General features: G+C 33.0%; 1 protein-coding gene across 1 annotated transcript in view; it reads right to left on the bottom strand.

Annotated features, from left to right (window-relative positions):
* LOC143918182 (uncharacterized) overlaps positions 1-23,581 on the bottom strand; it is a 235,338-nt gene that overhangs the window by 133,579 nt on the left and 78,178 nt on the right. Inside the window, exon 2 of the mRNA XM_077439934.1 lies at positions 522-646. The gene's annotated coding sequence lies outside the window, so the exon portion shown is untranslated. The remainder of the gene's footprint in view (positions 1-521; positions 647-23,581) is intronic.

Below are 23,581 nucleotides of genomic sequence, written 5' to 3'. Positions count from 1 at the left end.
ATTGCCAGTGTATGAAGAAAAATATCTTCGATCAGTGTATCTTGTCAGTGATAACGTATGGCTGCGAAACTTGGGCATTGAACGCCAGAATGCTACATAAGATCCAGTGCACTCAAAAAAGTTTGGAACGCTGTATGCTTGGCATAACGAGGAGAGATAGAAGACGGAATAAGTGGGTTAGAAGTATGACAAAGGTGGTTGATGTAATGCTGAGGGTAAAAAGATTGAAATGGCAATGGGCGGGTCACGTATCTAGAAGATCGGAAGATAGATGGACGAAATAAGTACTCGAATGGTACCCGAGAGAATTTAAAATGCAAGAGAGGTCGCAGGGGAGATGGGTGGATGAAATCAGAAAAATGTGTGTGATGACATGGTTGAGAGTTGCCCAAAATAGATACGAATGGAAGCATATTGGAAAGGCCTTAAGGCTTCATCCAGTAGTGGATGGCGAATGGCTGTGAATGTTGACGATGATGACGACATTCAGAGTAAATTAAATGAAATGAAAATAAACATACGTTGATAAAAGTAATCCTTTTCTTTTCCGTAAAGTCGAAGTTTCCCGCAAACAGGAACAATTGCACTGAATTTTTCACTGATTCACAAATCACAACTATTCACCAATGTTTTTTCATCACCCCACCTGCAAAATTAAAAAGAAATACAAAATAAATAAAAAAAATTCAATAAGACACATGCGAATTCGCCATTACGTGGGTTCATTATGCGGCGCGCCATTAAAAGCGTGCAAAACCGTTAAAACTTTCATTTTCCATCCATTAAAAATATACGAGCTTTAGACCGATTACTATTACCGAAAGATTACATAAAATTTTATGTGGGAACAGGTGTTTGTAAAATGTAATGGCACGACCGACATATCAACAGTGACACATTGTGTGTACACCGTGTACATACAGATAAGTATATGAGCACAAGAGAACAAGCAAAAACAACACGGTATTCCGAAAGAATACGTGCAAACTCATAAATAAATCAATTAACGTTGCGCCATTTTAGGGGGTGAAATATTTTTTTTTTCGGAATATATTTTTGGAACAAGGGCGCAGAAAGATAATGCATATTATCGTATAATGAAGAGTACAATTGTATTTAAATCGACAATTTCCGAGTAAATTCTTCAGAATATAAATCGATCCCTTGGGGGTAGTGACGTGCTTTTATTCTATAATGAAGCCTAAGAAGTAGAACGATGGAGATGAAAATCGGAGGAGGAGAGGACTTAATGAATGTCAAAAAACGTAACAAATTTTTTGAAATTCCAATGCGTTTCGAAACTTTTATCGATTGCAAATTTTGCAATCGATATCGATATAAATAACATTCTAATTTAATAATACTATATACATATTGCCAGTAAATTATATTACACGAAAACTTGGAATCAAAAATACTAACGAATTGAAGTGATATTCAATCACAAAGAAAGCTAATTTCTCCTTCTTTCCCTTTCACTAAAAATATGATCAGAGCCTTTTCAATGTCAGATAGCAAAGTCTAGGTTGAATGAAAGTATGTACAATATACATGTATTCTAACAAAGAACAATACAACACGACCATTCAGATTTCCACGTGGGATTAATATGCAAAATAAAAAATACACACGCATACGTCAAATACGACGCATATCTCGATTGAATCATTTAAAAAAGACCAACGTGTACGGAATTCACTCCGTTTTCAATGTAAATATTATAGATAAAAAAATTTACTTTGTATACATAGATACATATGTATGTGGTTGTAAAATTTATAGCTTGCTGATATGAAAGCGAATAAGTTTCACTATAATGAAATTTTTCCCTATATCTAATATATAATTTCGAAAGAGACTTTGTATTGTATTGGTAAGTAAGGTTTGTTGGTAATCGAAAAAGAAAATCAAAGTTTCTATGACGACGATTCGATATGGTTGAATTTGAATTATTTTTTTTTCGATTCAAATAAATTAAATTAAAAAAAAATGAATATTTACCAATAGATTTGCCATGTTTAAGCAGTTTATATTACAAATACTGACCGAAGCAGGGTAAAACAACTAGTATTATATAAAATAAAACACAAAATAACAATAGTAGTAACAAAATAATAATATATTTCTACATAAATATGAATTTTATTGAATTATACATTTCAAGTGAATGTTCAATATCTTAAAATTGTTGAAAAAATCATTGTTCCTGAGGTTTTTCTGTACGTATGTACACATGTAGGTAAGAGGTCATAAGCATAGTTCGGTGGTTGTGATAATTCTAACTACCGAGAGGTTGTCGTATAATCTGTAGTGCTGCTGGTCAGGATTGGATATTTGTGACTCGTTGTCAATCGTTTCGTATCAGAGTTTGCCAATTTATCTGATTTCATTTTTGAAACGGTTCCTTCATCAAATTGGCAAAAAACCATCCTACCCACTATATTATATTACCTCTATTTGAATATGATTTCAAAATTTATAATCTATAAATTTGTTTGTTTACAAGTTTAATGGCATAGATGTCAATGGGGAAATATAAAAAAAAATTTTTTTAAGGATATATAAATTTTCCAAATCATATTTAAATTTCTTTAAACGAATTTTCTTATATGGAAATCGTCATTTTTTTTAAATACATATACATATATGTATTCAATTATAATACAAAATAATATAAAAAATATTTAATTTAATATATGTACATACATATATCAAGTATCAATTCCTGAAAACACGTACAAAATTTTAATGGTTTCATTTTATGTATACAATTTTGTTTTCAATCCAAATTTAAAAGCTCGAATTTCACACTGAAAATACCTACCGATCGGAATTTTTATTAAATTTCAATGAATTTTTACCACATACATACAAATAAGTACATATACACATGTATAATAATTTAATAAAACAATTGTAAATTCCTGCACGAATAAAGATTTTACGAATCCTATGCTAAATAATTAGGCTAACAATTTTGTTTTTGATAGATTTATTAAATGCCTAACAACTACATCCCAATGTAGTCTCATTGTAATCAATGTAAACCTTCTTAGAATAGGAAATATAATAATATACATATATATGTAAATCTCGTGAATATTCTACAAGAAATACACCAGATATATACAGTACTTTCATGCGGTTTCGTCAATGTATACGCAAGCTTAATCATCTACGCATACTCAGTACTGTAGCATACATACGTACGCTCAGTACTTAACAAACCGCGTTAAAGTTTGAAAAATACTGCACAATGTACATTGTAGTTTTTATTATATATATAAAAGACATATTGATATTAGTCGCAAGGCTACAAGTTGTCGTCTTACGTAGATTCTACGTCTATATACATACATTTCAAAAGACTTTTGATTTTTGCGATTCCAAAATTACATATATACATACATAGTGTGTTAGGTTTACCTTTAGACCCATAGTTAAAAGATTGACTTATAGACGTCAGCACTCAAACTCAACATATCAAACGTGGGAGAAATCAACTGAATCACAAGGCGGAGCCCACGCTGCCAATTGAAACGGATGCGATCGAATCGTCATCGCATTGTCGCATCTGGAATATGTCTCGGAAAATGGAGGAAATGGACATTTTTCTCGTACTTTCATTTCACGTTGAAATGTTTAACGATGAACAATGGGCACGGAAGCGAGACCTCAGCTGACCCGAAAGGCCAGTTACACCTAGCCAACTACACTCGACCATTGTGTCGAGTCGAGTGGTGTGTTATTGTTGGTTTTTTTTTTTAATCTTCACCCGCGTGCGCGAAATTGCTGAGAAATTCACCCGCGGAGAGAGTCGTTTTTGTTATTGTTTCGGAAGCCGTCGCGTCGTCGACTTACCTAGAAATTTTAAGAAAAAAAAAATAGTAGGTGGTTTAACAGTTAAAATGCGCGACACACTCGTCCGCGATAAACTCCGCGTAATTGCGTCGTTACTAATGCCGTGTACAAGCGCTCGTTATACCAGCTGTACATAACAATAATGACGCGCATGATTACATCTTCAAAGACGAGAAAAAATTTAAAACGCTGAAAAAATACGAGTACAATTTTCGAGATTCGTAAACACATACATACATTGGTATGTACATGTATACGTATTATGTGTGTGTGTGTTTGAGTGACAAATCGGTATTTAAATACGATGAAAATACTGTACGATTATTTATGACCCACATAATGGGATCAATTGCTTCATTTTGAGCGATGAGCGATTTAGACGAGGCGATTACCCCAAATATATTGTGTCGGTTACGGTTATTCAATAATTGCAAAATTTTGTTGCCTGATAGATTCGCAAAATATTGCAAGCGCAATATGTCGAAAAATGTCGTCGTTTTTTTGCAGTCTAAGCTGGAAAGATCGATGGTTGGAAGCAAAGATTTTTCAGAAAGACATTTTCGATAGATCGATGTAAATAAAGAGATTTCCACGAACCGCGCATAGGTACATACATACATATATCATTTATGTAGAATATTAGCAAATATACTTATGGAAATAATTTTTTAATTTCACTGAGAGCGTTATTTCTCCCCTCGGCAAAAAAAGTGAAATAAAATTAATATTCAAATAAAATTCTCATATTTAAAAAACGGCCAGGCCTGGTTTCATTTTGTCGTTGGATTTTATCTTTGTCGCAGTCAGTTATTAATTGAAGGCAGGCAGTGTTACCCCGTCGGACGATGGGGGTTGGACGACGGTTCGTTGTAACGGCATTTTCATCCCCAACCCCCGTGGATCCATTCTCTAACCTCCCCTCGACCTTCTCACTTCCCTATAATAAAAACGTTTATAATATATTTCGGAAATTGTTCCAATTTATCGTTTTCTCGCGAGCACAATTCCGGTCTATCATCAAATTTGTTATATTCGTTAGAGAAGCGACTCAACTCATTTGCTACTCTAAATCCCCAAATAAAATTAAACAGAGATATTTAAGCGAATGAAGTGGTGAAAAGGCGAGATGAGGGCTTAGAATCATATTTCAGCTTCGAGAAAATGTTTTCAGGCGACGTACATCGATGCTGAAATAACCATTTACAATTTTGTATAAAATAAACGGTTGACGTGTGTTGGAAAAGTTTTACTGTAAATTTTCTCGAACGTATGAGAGATATTTGATGTACATACATACAATGTATGTATGTACATATGTATGTATGAATACAGAACTTTTGATTCTCAAATATTTATTAACCACCTGTTCCGTTTTCCGTCCGATTGAATCAATTTGAGACCGAGGTCACAATTTAATTTAATTTTGATACAAGTTATAACCCACCATAATATAATTCTATCTATATTTTATCTATAGATATATATAAAAATCAATGTTTGTCTGTTTATCTGTCACGTATGCGTTCCTATACCATTCAATCGATTGCGATGGAACTCACAAGAGTTAATGTGTGCATATCCGCGAAAAAAAATCCCCCAAAAACGGGATGTGCATATCCGTTTCTGTAAAAAAAATCCCCCAAAAACGGGAACAGAAACTGGAAAAAAGGGGATTGAGTGGCATTGCATGGCAAATAATTTCAAATCAGTTCGCAACCTACGTTGTTAGGGTAAAATAAACAAACAATTGAGTAGTTGAAAAAGTGTTCGCCACCTTCTATTGCTTTTTAATCAAGTCAAGTCAAGTTCGCCGCCTGCGTTTTTCCGATGAATGGAAACGGGAATTGCATGCGTTATTGTGGCATTGCAACGCATGCCGGGATCAACTATGTAGTTGTATTTATAAAAATGTTCAAAATAATAATATGCATAGAAATGAACATAAAGGCATGTATTTACATACATATATAGATACAGATATATGAAAATAATAATTTCCCGGAGAAACATCTCGATTCTGTGATTTTCTCTGAATCGAAAATTATATAATAAATAATATGGAAACTTATTTCTTACAACAGTAAATACAATTCATTTTATTATATTTATTAACCATTTTTTTCAAAACATATGTAATATCATACATATTTCGGTCTATTTCTATATAAAATCTGTTTTTTTCTCAATGATTTTCGACATAGATAAAAAATGTCAGACGAAACTTACGAAACACCCTCGTACTTAAGGATAAGATGAAACACTCTTATACAAGTTTAAAGAAATAGGAGTTAGTTTATAAATAAGGACACAAGATTAAGGAGGACAACTAAAGTTTCCGAAGCAAAGATAGATACAAAGAGCGAGAAAGACATAGAACGGAGAGGATTCGACATCGATACACTACGAGAGTAGCAGAAAGATTCCATTAGCTAAGTATAGGCTTTAAGGGAAAAGTTGAAGCCTAATGAAGAATACCTGGAATAATTTATTACGTTCTATTTGAAACGAGTCCCGTTAATGTACCGTGTAACGAATTGAGAGCGAAGCTGTGTTAGCCTACTGCCACATGGAGGATATCATTACACATCCATAGATACTAATAACAGATTTTTACGATAGCTATACAAACCTGAAGCAAAATTAGGTTCAAAATTAAATTTTAAGAAAACAATAAAATGCACCATGGAAATTTTCATTAGATATTCCGCCCCGATAGATAGGAACCGGGGAGGGGAATTTGCCTTTGAGATGAATAAATTCGGCAGAATTGACGGAATTTGGTCGAAAATGGCAAGGATCCGATCGGAATCCAGGTTGAGCTAATAAGGGCATTTGTATTATGGATAGGGACATTAGTGTGTTGTGCTGCAGGACACGGTTGACCTATTTTGCAAGCCATTGTTGCTAAACATACACTGACCTCAAACAGATGAATACACACATTATATGTATGCGTGAGTATGCAAAATGCATAGTTTGCAATTGTGTTCGATGACCTGATTCCAGAAAACCAAATATAAACCGAGCTGAATGCTGGCGAATTCAGTTTTAATATATCGAATGAACTAAAGGGGCGAGTTGTGATCAGAATGCCAATAAAACGATTTCGACATATTACATAGTTGATATTACATAGTCCAAATATTACAAAATTCCAACACAAAACGTAATTGTTAATCTGTCGGTAAAGAGGCGTATTTAGATTTTAACTCAACGCGAGCAAAACACCTTAGCAAATATGTATGTACGTTTTAAAATTTAAACTGTAAAAGCGTTTTACTCGATTGTGCGCACAATTACCAACTACAATAGAAGACAAACAAAGGGAATGAGTATAATATAAACATAAAACTAGCGAAAATACGGATCGTTTTAACCCAAAAACGCAAACAGACGACATGGCACAGGACGTGTATTTTCCATTCTCTCTCTTAAAAGATATACTGGATACATTCATTACGTTCCAGTAATTTTACCATTGTTTAAGCCTTTACAGTTCCAAGCACTTACATCTCTGGTGTAAGAGACGCTTTTTAAGAGTTGTTGCATTTACGTACATAGCATTTAATCAGACATCGTCAACAATTTCCATCTATAGTTCTAGTTACATATAGATAAAATGATCCATTTCTGCGGAAACTCGCGAAAGCGCGTTTCGTACAAGAACAATACAAAAGAACGGAAGTCAGAAGTAGACAATGCTTTTGCACAAGGAAAAGTTTTAACGATTCGCACAACTCTCGTTGTGCGAAACTAACTTGATTATTATTTACACAAATTAAAACTCGTCCATTGTAGGATTTTAATTGAGATGTGATTGAAATTACTTTTATTACAGTATGATTTCATGTTTTAGTTTGCCGAATTGTTAAGGTTGAGTACCGCTAACAAAGAAAAGTTTATTTGAAAGCTTGGAAAACGAAACAAATCCATGTAAAACTTCTATGGTTGTGAAAACATTCTGGGTGAAAAGCGAGCTTTGTTACAAGTGTGCGTTTGAACGTAATAAATTGAACGCAACAATATCTAAAATGTCTGTCTGAATAAGATATAAACCTTATCTTTGTTAGGAGGGGAAATATAAATTTTCTAAAATGTATGTATTATATTGCGTAAATATAATTCGGTAAATCACTATTATTACGATGTTGGCCACTCAAGAATAAATTATTGTATTGTTTAACATATTTTACCTACAATGAAAGCGTATTGGAGAGGGTTTCATCCAGTAATCGATGGTGAATAACTGTAAATAATGATAATGATACCGTACACATTACGAGAATTTTTAATATAATAAAAATAAATACAATCTTTAGTTAGCAAAAGCTCAAAAACGGTAATAGATATTATTCTCAATGTAGTGTTCCTTGAATAACAAATAAAAAAATCATCTATGAACGTATGTAATCACATTACTAATATACATATATCTTCAATTCACGTAACTAAATAAATACACGTAACATATTTAAATTCACGTAACATATGTTAACACTAAAAAAAAAATTGAACAAAAAATAAAAGTTAACACTAAAAAATTAAAAAAAAAATACTCTAAAACGAAGATATTTTGAAATATGACGCGTAAAGTATGCATATTTTATATACAGATTAATGCGATATAACAGTAAACGGTACACTTACATATTCACTAAAAAAATTGAATGGTACGTGAAGAATTGCGTCGGCATTGTCTAACTGCATCTTTCCGATGTTATAAGAGAACAATGAAATCTCTTCATTGGCGCAATCTGTTATATGTCGGGTCTGAACTAATTATGCACGGGTCATTTGAGCGAGCGAACGAAGGAAGAAAGCCCGAGATAAAATTAGAAAAATTCATAATTGCTATAGTATACGTAATAAAATACACGGGAGAATGAGATGAAATATCGCCGCGTATTCGTTCATTTTATTTACGGACGCGTAGAAAGGAGAAGAGACTTTTCCGGGAAAAAAATTCCCATTTTTATTAAGAATCGCGTCACGTGCACTGCACCGACAGTAAAAACAGCATCGCTTTTATACGCACAGAATAAAATTTATACATACATATATACAAAAGACAACGTTTAACGCGGGAAATGAAATATATTTTCCCCTCAATTGACGTGAGGGTTGCGATGTTACGATAGCAATAAGCGGGGGTGGGAAAAGACAGTTAAAAAGAAACTGAAATGGGAGGAGGGGGAGACATTTTGGCGGAAAAATATTTAGTCACTTAAGTAGATATACGTTTACATATTTTATTTTTATAATGTAAACACTGTAGATGATGTAAGCGACAATGTTTACAGCGCGGTGCACTGAACACGAATAAAAGTAATGTGAAATTTGAAATAAATTTATTCTGTCAATACATGAGCCGTTATAATTGAAAGTGGCTTAAGTACACTTTTCTTCATTTCGACAAATATCTCGCAAAACATTAAATATAATGATTTGCGTTTAACAATATTAAAAAAAAATACTGGTGGCCTGTAATACGTTTATTCTGCTTTTCCAAGATTCTGGACATAACGCATTAAAATAAGTGATCACAATTTGTGAATCAAGTCAAACAGATATAGTGTTTTTGGAACTGAAAATTGGACTTCCGCCACTTTCAAATATAATGGCTCATATACATAATGTTTGAACTAACCGAAGTCAACTATTTTATCACGAATAGAAAATCAATATGAAAATAAAAACAAATAATATACCCACTATTAAATTACAAACGTTTGAAATTTAGCTTACATTTAAATTAAATTTAAGGGTAAAATTGAGCACTATTATGATGAGTAACATTTCGATAAGAAATGTATAAACATTTGTATTCGTTTTTACTATACTTAATCATCGACCAGGTTTAATTATAAAAAAATAACATTCTTGTAAATGTACCAAAGAATACTTAGAGTACTTGCTCTTGAATACTTAGTTGCCGTTCTGTGCTGTTTTAATGTGAATAGACCTTTAAAAGTGTGAAATAACAAAATTTATGGGAATAATGTATGTAAACTTTAATAAGATTGCATAAAACGATAGCCAATGACATATACTAAGCTTGTGAGAAGTAAGCTAGAGTATAATGCGATTGTGTGGAATCCGCATGAAGCAAATTACTCTCTGATGATTGAGAAAGTGCAAAAAGCATTTCTTCGTTTCCTATATAGGAAAGAATATGGGTATTACCCATATCTCTACCCCACTCCTTTCCTTTTGGGCATGCTTGGGTATAATTCCCTTGAACTTCGGAGAAACTTCTCATTAATTCGTTTCGTTCTCCTGCTCTTACGTGGTAATACGTCATGCCCGTTGTTGCTGGAGCAGTTGGGGCTTTATGTCCCTAATCACTATGTGCGTGGTAGACATCATCATTTGCTGGCTGTACCTCCTGCCCGCACAGTCCTTTTTCGAATGGCTCCTATTCCAAGAGCTATCCGACTTCTTAATGAAATCGTTGCTGCCGAGACTGAATGTGATATTTTCCACCTTAGTGAGCGTAAATTGTCGGAAATTACTCTAACCCATTTATCTGGTAGTCTGCGCTCATCATTGTTTTCATGATTGATTGTGATTTATGAGTGAAATTTTGATTAACTCTCTTCCATTTGGGCCTTACAGGGATGTTTTGTATTTGTAGTTGTTTCTTACATATTTATTGAAACTGGCTGTAGGTGCAAGGCATTCCTTATGCTATATTTCATTTGATATTTTTACTTTATCTGTTATTATTAAATGCTATTTTTTATGTATGTATGGATGTATTTATGTTTATGTTTAATTGTTATTTTGTTTTTTTTCTTTTTTGTGTTATATTTTTTGACCATTGTGGCGCTTTAGGAATTCCTGTTATGCCACAATGGTCTGTTTAAAATAAATAAATAAATAAATATACATATGTACATAGACATGTCAAATGTTCAAAAACGTACAACTCATCAAATGACGGGCCAACAATATACTATGTATTTAAGGGGGTATTCTAGTCTAGAGGCATGAATTTTAGGTATTTTTTCAGGTGCAATAAAAAAAACAAAAATAATTTTACCAGCCATTATTTTACCAAATATTTATTAATGTTTGAAGAATACTTAAAACAAAATCAAAGGAAAAAATTCAAAATTCAAAAAGTTACAGGCTGATGAAGTGAGGGGTCTCAAAAAAATGGTGCGCCCTGGCTGACGTGATTCCGACCCTCCTAGTAATTAAAAAAAAAAAAAATATTCGTAATCCAAACAAATGCTAATCCAAATACCAAATGGTAATCCAAACAAATGCTGCTATCGCCCGAACTACGTAAAAGTCAAACAAATTTTTTTTCGCAAAATAGCGGCTGTCTGAAATAAAAAGTATTTTTTTTACCAGTTTTTGACTTTTCCGAATTTATTAAAAATAGTGAAAATTGAAATTTTGTCATAGTTCTAGTTCGTGCGATAGAGAATGCTCACATCAAATTTCACAGTAAATCGGTTCAGTAAATTGGTTCAGTAGAACTTGAGATATCATGTCAACCGTCTCGAAAAAAGTAGTTTCGAGAAAAACTCGTTTAAAGTTTCGGGTAAAGCTACGCGCCGGTTAGATGCCACGTCACTAAAAAAGCTATATCTCCGAAAATGATTTGAATTTTGAAAAATTCTCTTAAGGACATATTCTTAAAGGGTTAAGCTTTGAAAATATGAAAGAAAAAAAATCAATTTTTCCAAATTTCTAAACTAGAATACACCCTTAAATCTGCATGCATTTCAGAAGTATGATTATAAAATCGCATTAAACAAAACAATTAAAAACCAGCATAAAATTGTTTAATATACAGTCTTAAAACGGAAGATAAAGAAGGAGAAGTTGAAAAATTTAAAAAGGCCATTCATTCGCATGATTTTTAAATTGTAGACAAATTTTCGTATAAATTTGTCGTTTATATTTCTGCATATTATGCAAATGGCTTTAAATTTATGAATATGAATGAACGGTAATCATCACGCTAACGCCCTATATTTTAGCCCAAGTACAGTTTATCCGAGGTGGGATTTTCCATAAACGAATAGTCTCATTATGATCAAGAGAGAACAATGCTTAAATTTTACAAAAAAAAAAAAAAATACACACAAAATACTCCATTATACACGAAATAGTCTTACACGTACATATTTCATGTTTACTTGGTTATTTGCGTACAGCGTGTTAGGGCAATGCGGAATCTTTCTGCGGAGTCTCGCGGGACCGTAATGTTTTTGCGCGGGACGTGATCAAAAGCGCACAAAACTGAAAGCCCGAAACTTTAAGTCTACTCTAGGCAGTGAACACGAGAAACTCGTCGACGGCATCCAAAAGTAACGAAACAAATTAGCATAATCTCGGGCTAGTCGTGTATTACGCGCCGGAACTTGCTAGAGTTAATTAAGAGTGACGGTCTGCCGGGAAGATGGTTCGCCGGAACGAGAGTGAGAGTAACACAACTGGCGACTTGTTCTACTGTAATTATAATGCAATATATTAATAAACTTCTGTTGGGTCACCCTATTTAATGAAGACGTATTGGGTATACCTAATATGGAATAGCTTTCCTTCGACAAAAAAAAAATACTAAAGACACAATATATACATACATACATATGTACATACATTCAAACTATGGAAATCATTACGATTGCAAAGAATATTTTTCAAAATCGTGTGAATGTCAATTGAAGCGGTGATTTCAAAAGAAAATTGGCAACAAGTCGTAAGTGAATGACAAATTTGAAATTAAGGACCATGCAATGGCTCTCGCTCAGTCCCATTTAAATTATTTATATTATATTTCCGATATTTATGGACATTTGGATTTTCATAACCAAATATCAAATCATAGCATATCATTGGTGAAACTCTTAATGTACGAATTAGGAATTTAAACAAAGTTCTGCATCATAAAATATTTAACCGCACCATATTTAGATTTTGATATTTGAGAAATAGTGTACAAATATAAAAATTGTAACGAAATCAATCGATTTCAATAACCGATATTACTTTATGGTACAAAATATGTACTTTCTCTTCTACGTGTCAGGTTACCTCTGTGGAAAATTGAGATATTATTTTGAGAGCTTTAAAATAAAATAAAATACGAGAGTGTACGACACAGGAGGGTGGCGTACAAAATCAATTAAGTGGATGATTCTAGCCGGAGTGTTTTGGTGTGAAAAAAAAAATGGAAATATGCTTAAAAGGCGTACTTGTTGATATAATAAAATTTTCAATTGATCCGAATACTCGAACATTTTCCTGCGTAAATACGAAAGTATAATAAATTAAAAGTGACATGCGGGTTTCAAGTACAAACCGCATGATAATTTATTAGACGTGATAATAAATCTCACTTAAAAATAATCGTATTTTGTCTTCATAAGAGGCTACGTGTGATATATTCAACGCCCCTTTTATATTATATAGTACACTACAATACAGTATGTTACAGAAAATTAATATTGAAATCAAATTACACATATAATATTAATTACACCTGTTATATAAATACCTCAAATAAATAAATATTTGGTAATTTTAAAGCAGTAGAATCAGGACAAAAGGATGGTTCTAAAGTCAGCATTTCTCTGTATTTCATGCCATTCGGTAACATTATCTAACATAAGCCGGACAAAAACAGACAAACAATATATTTTTTATAATACAAGTGTACATATATCTAAATTTGTCTTCATTATTTTATTCCATGTGTATATATGTATATATATATATATATATATATATATATATATATATATATATATATATATATATATATATATATATATATATGTATATTAAATTGAGTTTTCGATTTTCGACATACTTATACATATATGCATACATATGTACCAATATATATTATGTACCGATTCTGATTTTATACATATTAAAAGGCGACAAACGGACCAGCATGTGTTGAGTAGCTTAAGTGTCGAGTTAGATCATCCAAATTATTAATTCACTTCTGGATTTGGCAGAGAGTTTCACTCTTCGGTAAAATGTTTCAAGCCGTTGCTGCCTGGCGAGAGATTAGTGGGGTGTCGGAGACGCCCAAGCGCAGTTTCCGTGTTTGCTATGAGAAGAGAGGAGAGTATTAATTATACAGTTTGGATGGCGGATCGGTCTCCATCATCATGAGGACACCGCGACCATCCATAAATTGGGTACGGGGCGGATGGACGGACGCTAGTCTCTCTGTCGGGCCATTAATCAAATCGGGTTGGGTGGTAGCGAAGAGGTTAAGGAGTGGCTGATAACTGTCCGGATTATTCGGCCGATAATTACCCGAGAAGAGTCGAGGCAGCTAGGCGTGGTCGATATTAACCAAATAAATACTCTAATATGCATTATGTCGTGTTTAATTCGAAAAGGGCATTCAAGTCCAGTAATTCATTTATAGTAAACAAATCTGTATACCATATTTTTCCTGTCAAGTTTTCAATAAATAAATATTTTTTCAAAATATCTACAATATGACTCTATTAAAGATTAAGTTTTATTCTGAGAAATTTAACTATGACACACGATAAGAAAGTCTTCAGAATAAAGTAAAAATATTTAAATTGTATTTTACTGTCAAAATTTGACTTTCTCTAAAAAGTGATAGGATAAAATGTATTGCACATCTACATCTATAAATATAAAATGTATGTCTTCTTTTGATATTTTACCAAGATATATGGTAGATTGATTGTGAGTAATGATGCCTAAATCAATTTGAAATCACAAGTTTATCTAGGACAAATCTGGGTTGGTTTTTCATGGACAATTTAAATAAAATTATTTGCTGTCATGGGGGGTGTTAATGTATACCTCAGTGGAAGATGACGTAATTATATATGTAAGTTTAATAAAATGCTATGTTTGAAATTATATTATACTATTCTAATTATAGTTTTGTGTAATTTTGTTATATTTTAACAATGTCAGTTTTAATTTAAAATTGGTAATTGTTAAATAATTCATTAGCAATTTGCTATTTAATAATAATAAATAAATAATTAATAATGTTCAATAGGCGATTAATGGAATTCGTTTAAATATTTTGATATGGCTTATGACATAAATCGATATTTTTAAAGCATGATTTAATATACCAAATTACAAACGTAATATACATATTATTTAAAAAAATATTACTTACATACATAATTTATTATTACTTACATATATACTTATTACATATTTACTTACATACATAAGTATAATTTGTGTTTAAAGTAACATTAATTTGCACAATTCTGCACTACGAAATGTACATATTTAAATTGAGTAGCATTAGTAAAAAAAAAAACCATTTCGAGATTTCCAATCCAATTAGAGTCATTGTTCGATCCCTATTCAATTTTTCGACGACAGAATAATTCTCTTCATAACTTAAAACAATGAAGTCATTTTCGCCGAGATCAATCCAAAAGCTCGTTTATTTAATAGAGGTAAAAAAGAAAAAAAAGTATTAAAAAAAATGATTTCAACGAAAATGTGCAAAGTACATACGTATGTACATACATACTTAGGTAGATATCAGAGAACTCGAACGCACATATCTTAAAATCGAATAAACGATTAATGTCTGATTTTCGTGAAAAAAATTCACACGCATATAATAAAACGGGACATATAAACGATTTATTAACGAGGTTGTTAAACTTTTTTTATAGGTCGAGCGCCCCAGGAAGAAAGTTCCGAAAAAATAAAATGGAAAAGTAGACTTATCAATGGTGAATTTTCTCGATGAAAATCTGCATAAATTAGATTTAATATATAATACATTTAATGGCTATTTTAATCTAATTCAAATGCACGAGCATGCACACGAGCTTGTAAGGCAGTTAAAGCATTTGGAGAAATGTTGCGTGAACGGAATGAAAAAGGCACAAAAGGAAATTCACGATATACTGCACCCTCGCGCGTCTGGATATTTTATAACTTCGGGGAGGTTATTCGCTTTTTTTACATTAACTTTAATATTATTTATCACGAAACATGTCAGTGTGCGTACGAATAATGAAAATCTTATAAAAGTGCACCACTCTTGATATATAAAAGTATTATATTGTATATGAAAAGAATTTTGCTTTACCGCTTTATCTAGGTAAAGTCAACAACCAGAGGATGGAACGATATCGTTCCTAAAAATAACAATCGAAGAACAAATTCGTCAGTTAAAAATAGATTGCGTAAAAATTCAATCCACTTAGCGGATTAAAATAAACGATATGTTCCAAAAACAAAGCCGTTCCCGTCGTAGATAAATGGGCTATAAATCTACATGCGCGCCCCATTAAAGGATGAAAGATTGAAGAAAAATCAAGAAAACCTCGCTTTCTAACTCAATGTTGGAATGCATCGAAAGTAATGCCCTTTCTTATTATACAGACCGTCTGTCAAACGATAGCAAGCTCCAGAGATAAATAGCCAACGAGATCCTATGTAAGAGCCGAATCAAGTCATAGATTACGTTTGTATTATTGAATCATTTTTATATCGTATGATAAAGTTAATTTCTGTAGCCCAGACAATATATCGAAGGACAAATTTTCGATTACGACAAAGATGAAAGAAGGTGAATGGTGCGCGAAAATAGAAGACGGCCGAACAAAAGTACAAAGGTATTTTACACGGGCGTATATTGATAGTTTCCCTTTTATTTATACTGCTGACCCTTCTGCTTCATTTGTCCTCTTAATTGTCCTTTTCCGCACACGTTCATTTCCCAAAGTCCTTGTCAAAATCGAACCCGATTCATCCCCTGCAGATACATAAAAAACCTCCTTCACAGTACTGATATACAACATAATGTAGAATGTACATACATACGTAGATAGATTTAACTGTGCATTCTCATTTATACATACATATGTATGTATGTATCTAAGGCCGCAAACCGTAACAGTAGTGGGTCCAATGGTATATTCGTAATAATAATTTACACCGTTGTCAGGACTACCGCAATCCTTTATGAAGTGTATTCTACAATCCACACACAAGCCGTAATGATACTGGATAATAATTCGCCGTATATAATATTAGATCGTTGCTCCTCAGCCATTTCTTGTTCGTGACCCAATTATGAGGTTAATTTATTTCTATGACCTCCACTCTCGGTGAAAATTCCTAAGGGGACAGAACGATTTTGTGATTTTTATTATATAAATGAAATTCCTTTGAAATAAACGTTTATTTAATAGAGAGACACAGGTATGTTATGGTTTGCATATAATCATTAGTATGTCCAATTTACTTACACATATGTATCTTTATAATTGTACATACATATGTATGTATGTAAAGAAGATATGTATAAGTTTGAAAATGAACGAAAATTTCTTTTCATAATAATTGTTGGTAGTGAATTTGTGGTCAAATAAATACGATCAATCATGAAAGCTTTTTATATTATTTTTGACAGTTATAATGCCCATCTCTCGGTGTGACGCGATAATTGAAGTAGATAAAAATCGATGGACGGAAAAAGTTTAATTGAAAACTGATTCGCCGACGAGAAACTTTCTCAGAGAGAAGGAACACTTTTCAAAGGAAAAATAGTATTCGAAATTATTTGAGATAAAGTTTGTTATATAATGTAAACATTTTGTGAGATTATTTATACTCTGAGTTAAACTAAAATTTAAGAGGAAAGTTTAATCACCTACCAGACTGACTTATAAAATGCAAGATAAACTCTATTTAAAAACTAGATGTTATGTGAATGAATAAAAGCGGTAGGATACTTCACTAGGATTTTAATTTATTTTGTTTTATTCTTTTTATTTTAGCAGTGTTTATATGAATGCCAAGTAAGTGAATAAAGTCTGTTCGAAACGAGGTATAAAATCGAGGTAAAGCTTTCAGGGTACAGTCCCTCCAAAATTAATTATAAGTTGGATCAACGCTTCTAGAATTGAGAAGAGACAGAAAGCTTTGAAGCTCGAGGGCTCAGTAAGCTGAGATATATTTAAGAAATTCGACATTTAATTATTATTAAGCCAACCGAGCAAATAAACAAAGTTGTTTTTTTTTTTAAGTAAAAATACTTGAAATCATGCATTTATATTTTTAAAAATTCTGATTTTACTGTACTGATTATAAATGTGATAATGTCAAAATTACACAAGATTAACTAAAAGTTGTAATAAAATATCAATGAAAATATTTTAATCCGTTTATTTAGTTATTGAATGTATATTTAAAAAAAATAAAATAAAAGACAATGATTACGACCCATTATTTACGAAATATTAAAATACTTTTACCAAGAAAAAAAAATTATTGTAAATTATTCTTTATAATATGTAGCTAAAACACATTAAATTAGTAGAGGTACGGTTTATATAAAAGCCTAGTTTTGTACAATGGAATTTATTTCGCACTTCGGAATATCACACGAATTGAATTTACTCAAAAATCGGCGAATGGCTGTTGAAAAGCATTCAAAAAAGCTACAAATAAAAAAAGAAAATGAGACCTTTTTATACAGGGGAGAATCTAAATTTCAACATCGTATGATATGGCGTCAGACGATGAAAAATTCAAATACGCGACTTGATTTGAAAACGGCCATAAAATAAAGAAGAGCAACGCGGAGAAAAAAATGGAAAAACTGACCTAGTTTAGCGGAAAACGGTGGAGAGTAAAAACGTCGAGGATACGGATATATACCGTAGGATACGACAATTGGTGTGTGCGACACGAGAGAAAGTCCACCCCCGCGGAGATCGACGAAGTTGGGAGGAATACGGGGTGGGTTTCAGTATGAAGAAGGACTAAGGGGGGGGGGGAGTGAGGGTGAAAGGATCCTCACCCTCGTCCTGTTGTAGGGCACGAGCTGTTGTGCTTTCGCTTTTACCAGGACCAAGTTCCCGGGCGACCTATATTCACGTAACGCCGACACCGATATTGCTATACGAATTATACGCAATTGTACGAGAGGGTATGTGTGTGGGCTGATTGCAGAGTGGGGGCGAGGGTGCTAAGGGGCCACCAACCGCCGATAACATTCTTAAATGCGTATATCGCGACTAATGTTCGATAATAGAATATATGTATAGGTACATGTGGTGTGTAGTAGGTACATAAGTATACATAAACACATCGGTGTGGTATAGCGTGTGATTGCTGTACGAAGATGATGATCGCGGATGGAGAAAGCAAAGCGAGGAATGAAAAAGATATATTTAGCATTGAAATAATGATACAAAACCGCCAACTTTGTAGATTCATCACGTTGTTGTTGCGATTCAACGGAGCGCAAAGTGTGGTCCGCGAGTCGTTTATCGTGGTTTATGTGTGTTTGATGCGGGGAAAAGTTTCGCCTGTGTTTTCGTATTATATAAATCATTTGTAAAATGTAAACATTTTTTATTAATTTAATGCGTTTTTTCAAAAGAAAAATTTCATATTCTCTCAAAGGAACAATGTATGGACTCTCGAACGAATATTGTTATTGATTTGAACGAATTGATTAACCGACAACTGGCCATACAAATACATTAATTAATCTAGTATATTTTTTTTAAGTCGATATATAACCCAAAATAAATTTAAATATCTTCGTACGAAGCAATTCAACCTTAAGACCTTTCTATCAAAGGTCATAGAAATATTACAAACTAGTGTTTTTACCCGACTTCACTCGGTATTTTTAATATAAACTGCTTAAACATGGCCAATCTAATAGTAAACATTTTATTAAATTTATTTGAATAGTTTTATTTTATTTAAATTTATTTGAATTGTTTTATTTTATTTAAATTTATTTGAACAGTTTTATTTTATTTCAATTTATTTGAATATTCATTTGTTTTTTATTAAATTGAACGTCACAGATTCTACGAACCAAAAAAACAAACATACATACATATGTAGATACAAAGTCTCTATCGAAATTATATATTAGATTATTATTATTTTTAAGTCATATTAACAGCCGAGTTATTGAGTGCAGTGCTAGTTCGTTAGATAGTTTGACATTACAGGATGTTCAACTATTTATGAACGAAAATTTGACCCATAATCGAAATCGTGCATCCAGTTAATTGAATTTTTGAACGTACATATGTAAAATGGAGACCAACCACTCTAGACTCTAACCACGTCTATTCAAATCGAATTAGACTAACCAACCCAACAACGGAGGCCGGAAAAGCGAAGGGGATGAGTCTGGAAAACCGGAAAAACACAATAAAAGCGCACTTTTCACGCGCACGAATATTACACCGACGAGAATAAATAAAATCGCGTCGAGCTTTTGCAAGCCTACATATAATTATGAAGTATAGCCGTAAGTTACAATAAAAAGGCAGTTCTCGCGAAAGTCTCGCGCTCGGCGAGGGGGAAGCGGCCTCCCTCCCGCGTCTATCCCATCTCCCGAAGCTTTCTCTTTTGTGAGCTTCGCGTTACGAGCTTTCGCCCAGAGCTTTCCCTTTCCCCGGCTGGCGACGACCGGCAATTTTACGACAGAGCTGTGATTAGGCCGGCGTCTGAGCTTCGAACGAACATTTGGCTCGCTTATCGCCCACAATGACACACACTCCACTCCATACGAGTGCGTAAAGAACGATCAATGACGACACGTACTGAATATGCTACCTAATACTCCAAAACAATACATCGACTAATGTAGTCACGTAGATAATCTGTACTATGACAAAGTACGTACATGTGTATATCATCTTTTGTATATAAGATTGGTCAAAAGTCATCCTCCTCTTGGGGTAGGACGCCATGGAGTTTGCGTATTGTTAGCCGTTCTCGTTACCATTCGAAATTCTGAGCCGTAACAACAAGCTGTCAGATTTTTTCATGTCGTATTAGTCCGGAAAAAAGTCAGGTGGCAGCCGTCGCCTTGTCGCTTACTCATGAAGAGTACAACTAATATTCTCTGAAATATTCATTCAAATTTAAGTTGCTTATATAAATACATACATATATCATGTGTATATACATATATGAATGAACGCGTACGCAGCCTACAAAGATTGTAATAAACTGCATATTGTCGTAATATACGTATGTATATACATATGTACAATATACACATGCTAATGTTCGTGAATTATTCCAGACTCTTCTATTGTTTCAAATCGATTATGTTAACGATAACGTTGGACACTACCGCTATCGAGAAAAATATGTTAATTTAATTACAGTACAAGGTGGAGTGGCATCTGCACGAATTGTGACACCGAGAGTGACTCGCGGGGAACCTGGCAGATTAAACGCGTGGCTTATACATAGGAAGGGAACGGGGAATGCAACGAATCGCAGAAATGAAATTTGCATAATTAAACGCAGCGGCGACACAATTTTGCGGAATAAGTGCAGCCATTAAATTACGTTTGCTCGTCGCCGCGACTCGTTTGAGCTTCTGTCATTACACGACCGCCCTCGTATTTTTCCCCCGAGCGATTAACGAAACGAAAGCGAGCTTTTAACTAAAGCTGTGGGGTTTTTGGCGCGTGTGCCTGTTTGCTGTGTGATATTTTTCGGATTTTATCGTGGTAATTATTCGAGATATTAACACGAGGGACCTCTGAAATGGATGGATTAATTTACTTGTAATAGCTCGCTAAGCTTTTCAATTTATTACATATATAATAAGATAATTTACTCGAAAATATGATTTACATAAGACAGAATTTGTGAAGTAGGTCTTAAAAGTTTTAGACGGTGCAAAAATAAAACTTAACATCGACACTTAATATAAATACTGAATGTACATATACACATATGTAGGCATTAAGTACGCATGTACACATATGTATACATATGTAAATTGACAAAAGGTTGACATTTTTGACTAAACAGAAACCATTTCTGATTTTCAATTTTGGGAGATATTTAAGTAATTTTTTTTACAATTTACATATGTACATATATGCAGAATTACATACTAAAAAAATAAATATAACTAGTTAACAAAATTTTTAAATGAGTTACATTTCTCTCCCTATACCTCCCTCTCAAACAATTGCAACCATCGCGCGTTGCCTAGTACATGAAAGATCAACAGACTTCTTGGTTTCACTGAAGACGAAAGAACTTTCATGGTCTACGTGTACATTGCACATTTATCATTTTTATAAACCACAATAGTAGAGATGTTTATCAAAAATAATGAGAAATGATCCCCTAGGCTTCCTTCGAATATACATTTCCCCCCTCTGAATTGTACACAGCATTCCTGTCATTAAAAGAGCGCACTTATAATGATTTTAGGTTGTGTATTTTGTTACTTAGTTTCGATTTATAATATTTAAATAAACGACAAATTTTATTAAGATAACACATTTTGTTTGCAACTATGTATGTATTTTTACAACGAAAGAAATAGTAGGAAGTTAAAAGAGAAAAAAAGAAGAAAATACAGTAGTAAGAGAAGTATAATCCGAAAGATGATAAAAGAAGCTCAAACGATACCGTTCGAAGAAAACTTTCTTGATTTAACAGTTACAGCGGTCTTAATCTCGACGATACAAGTCTCCGCAATAATTCCGACTTTATTCCCAAGAAATAAAAAATATACTCGAAATGGGAATCTCGCACTAGGAATATTAATTAAGTTACGAAAACTACATATATATGTTCGCTATATCGACTTTGAAATTGAAATACATATGTACATATATATCCGCATAAATATTTTGCAAACAAGAGTATAGATATTTAATATATTTCCATAACTTCCTAAAGATCAAAGTCTTGAGAAGTCGATACCCCGTCGTTCTGGACTGCGAGACCAGTGAAAGTGTGGTTGTGATTTTTACCAGACAAAACTAGCAGATTAAATAAACTTCGTTTTCCGGTCACGCGTGTATTTTTACTAAAAGACAAGGAAACACACTTACTGTTTCTTTTCTAAGGCGACATGTGAAAAATAGGGCTATGACGAAGACATAAATCAAAATCGAACTTGCTTGATTTACGGCGTACTCGGTGGGGACAATTTCTTAGATATTTTAATCGGCGAGTATTTTATAAATGTACATAGACTATTTATATCGTAGTGGTTGTTATTTCTGAGTTGCAAAACGCAAAACATTCGTCCTTTGAGACGATACAAAACCTATGGAATGGATAGACTCGGTGAAGCGGCCATGAGAGTAGGTTGTACCTAATCCTCTTTGTTGCCTTCAACGTTATATTATACATACATACATACATATCCAACATTCTGGGTTCAAAGCGTAGGTAATATAACCGAATGGATGTCCCTAGGGAGGGTGAATGATATTCCCCTCACACTCTATGATTGCGTTTAATTCAAAATACTCTTAAACAATTTGTTGAATAGGAGTTGGTATTAAAATATATATGAGCATACATATTTATTCTATTTATTCTATAGTTAGTGAAAATATCTCACATAAATTTCTGAAACAATGTTGTTTTGAAGTTTTCGATTTTAATTTAATTAAACTCATCATAAATTTTAAATAAATGTGTCGACGTTCGAATTGAATAAAACTGCTGTTTAGAGTTTTTTCATTCGTCTTTAGAACAGCAGACAAGTGAAAAAACTGTCGATGCATAAAAATAGGAAAAGCCCAATAAACCGAGTAGGACGAGGGAGTGAACTGTGAAATCAACAAAAATTGTATGATAAAACAACATTTTGTTTATAAACTAAATCTAAAAAAATAGTAAAAAAACGACAGTTTCACCAAATTATAAAGTGACTTTTCCCCACTCTGAATAATTGAATCACATCGAC

This window comes from Arctopsyche grandis, chromosome 10, assembly GCF_051622035.1.
Source record: "Arctopsyche grandis isolate Sample6627 chromosome 10, ASM5162203v2, whole genome shotgun sequence".
Classification (NCBI taxonomy): Eukaryota; Metazoa; Arthropoda; class Insecta; order Trichoptera; family Hydropsychidae; genus Arctopsyche; species Arctopsyche grandis.
This window is presented reverse-complemented; position numbering and strand designations above follow the sequence as displayed.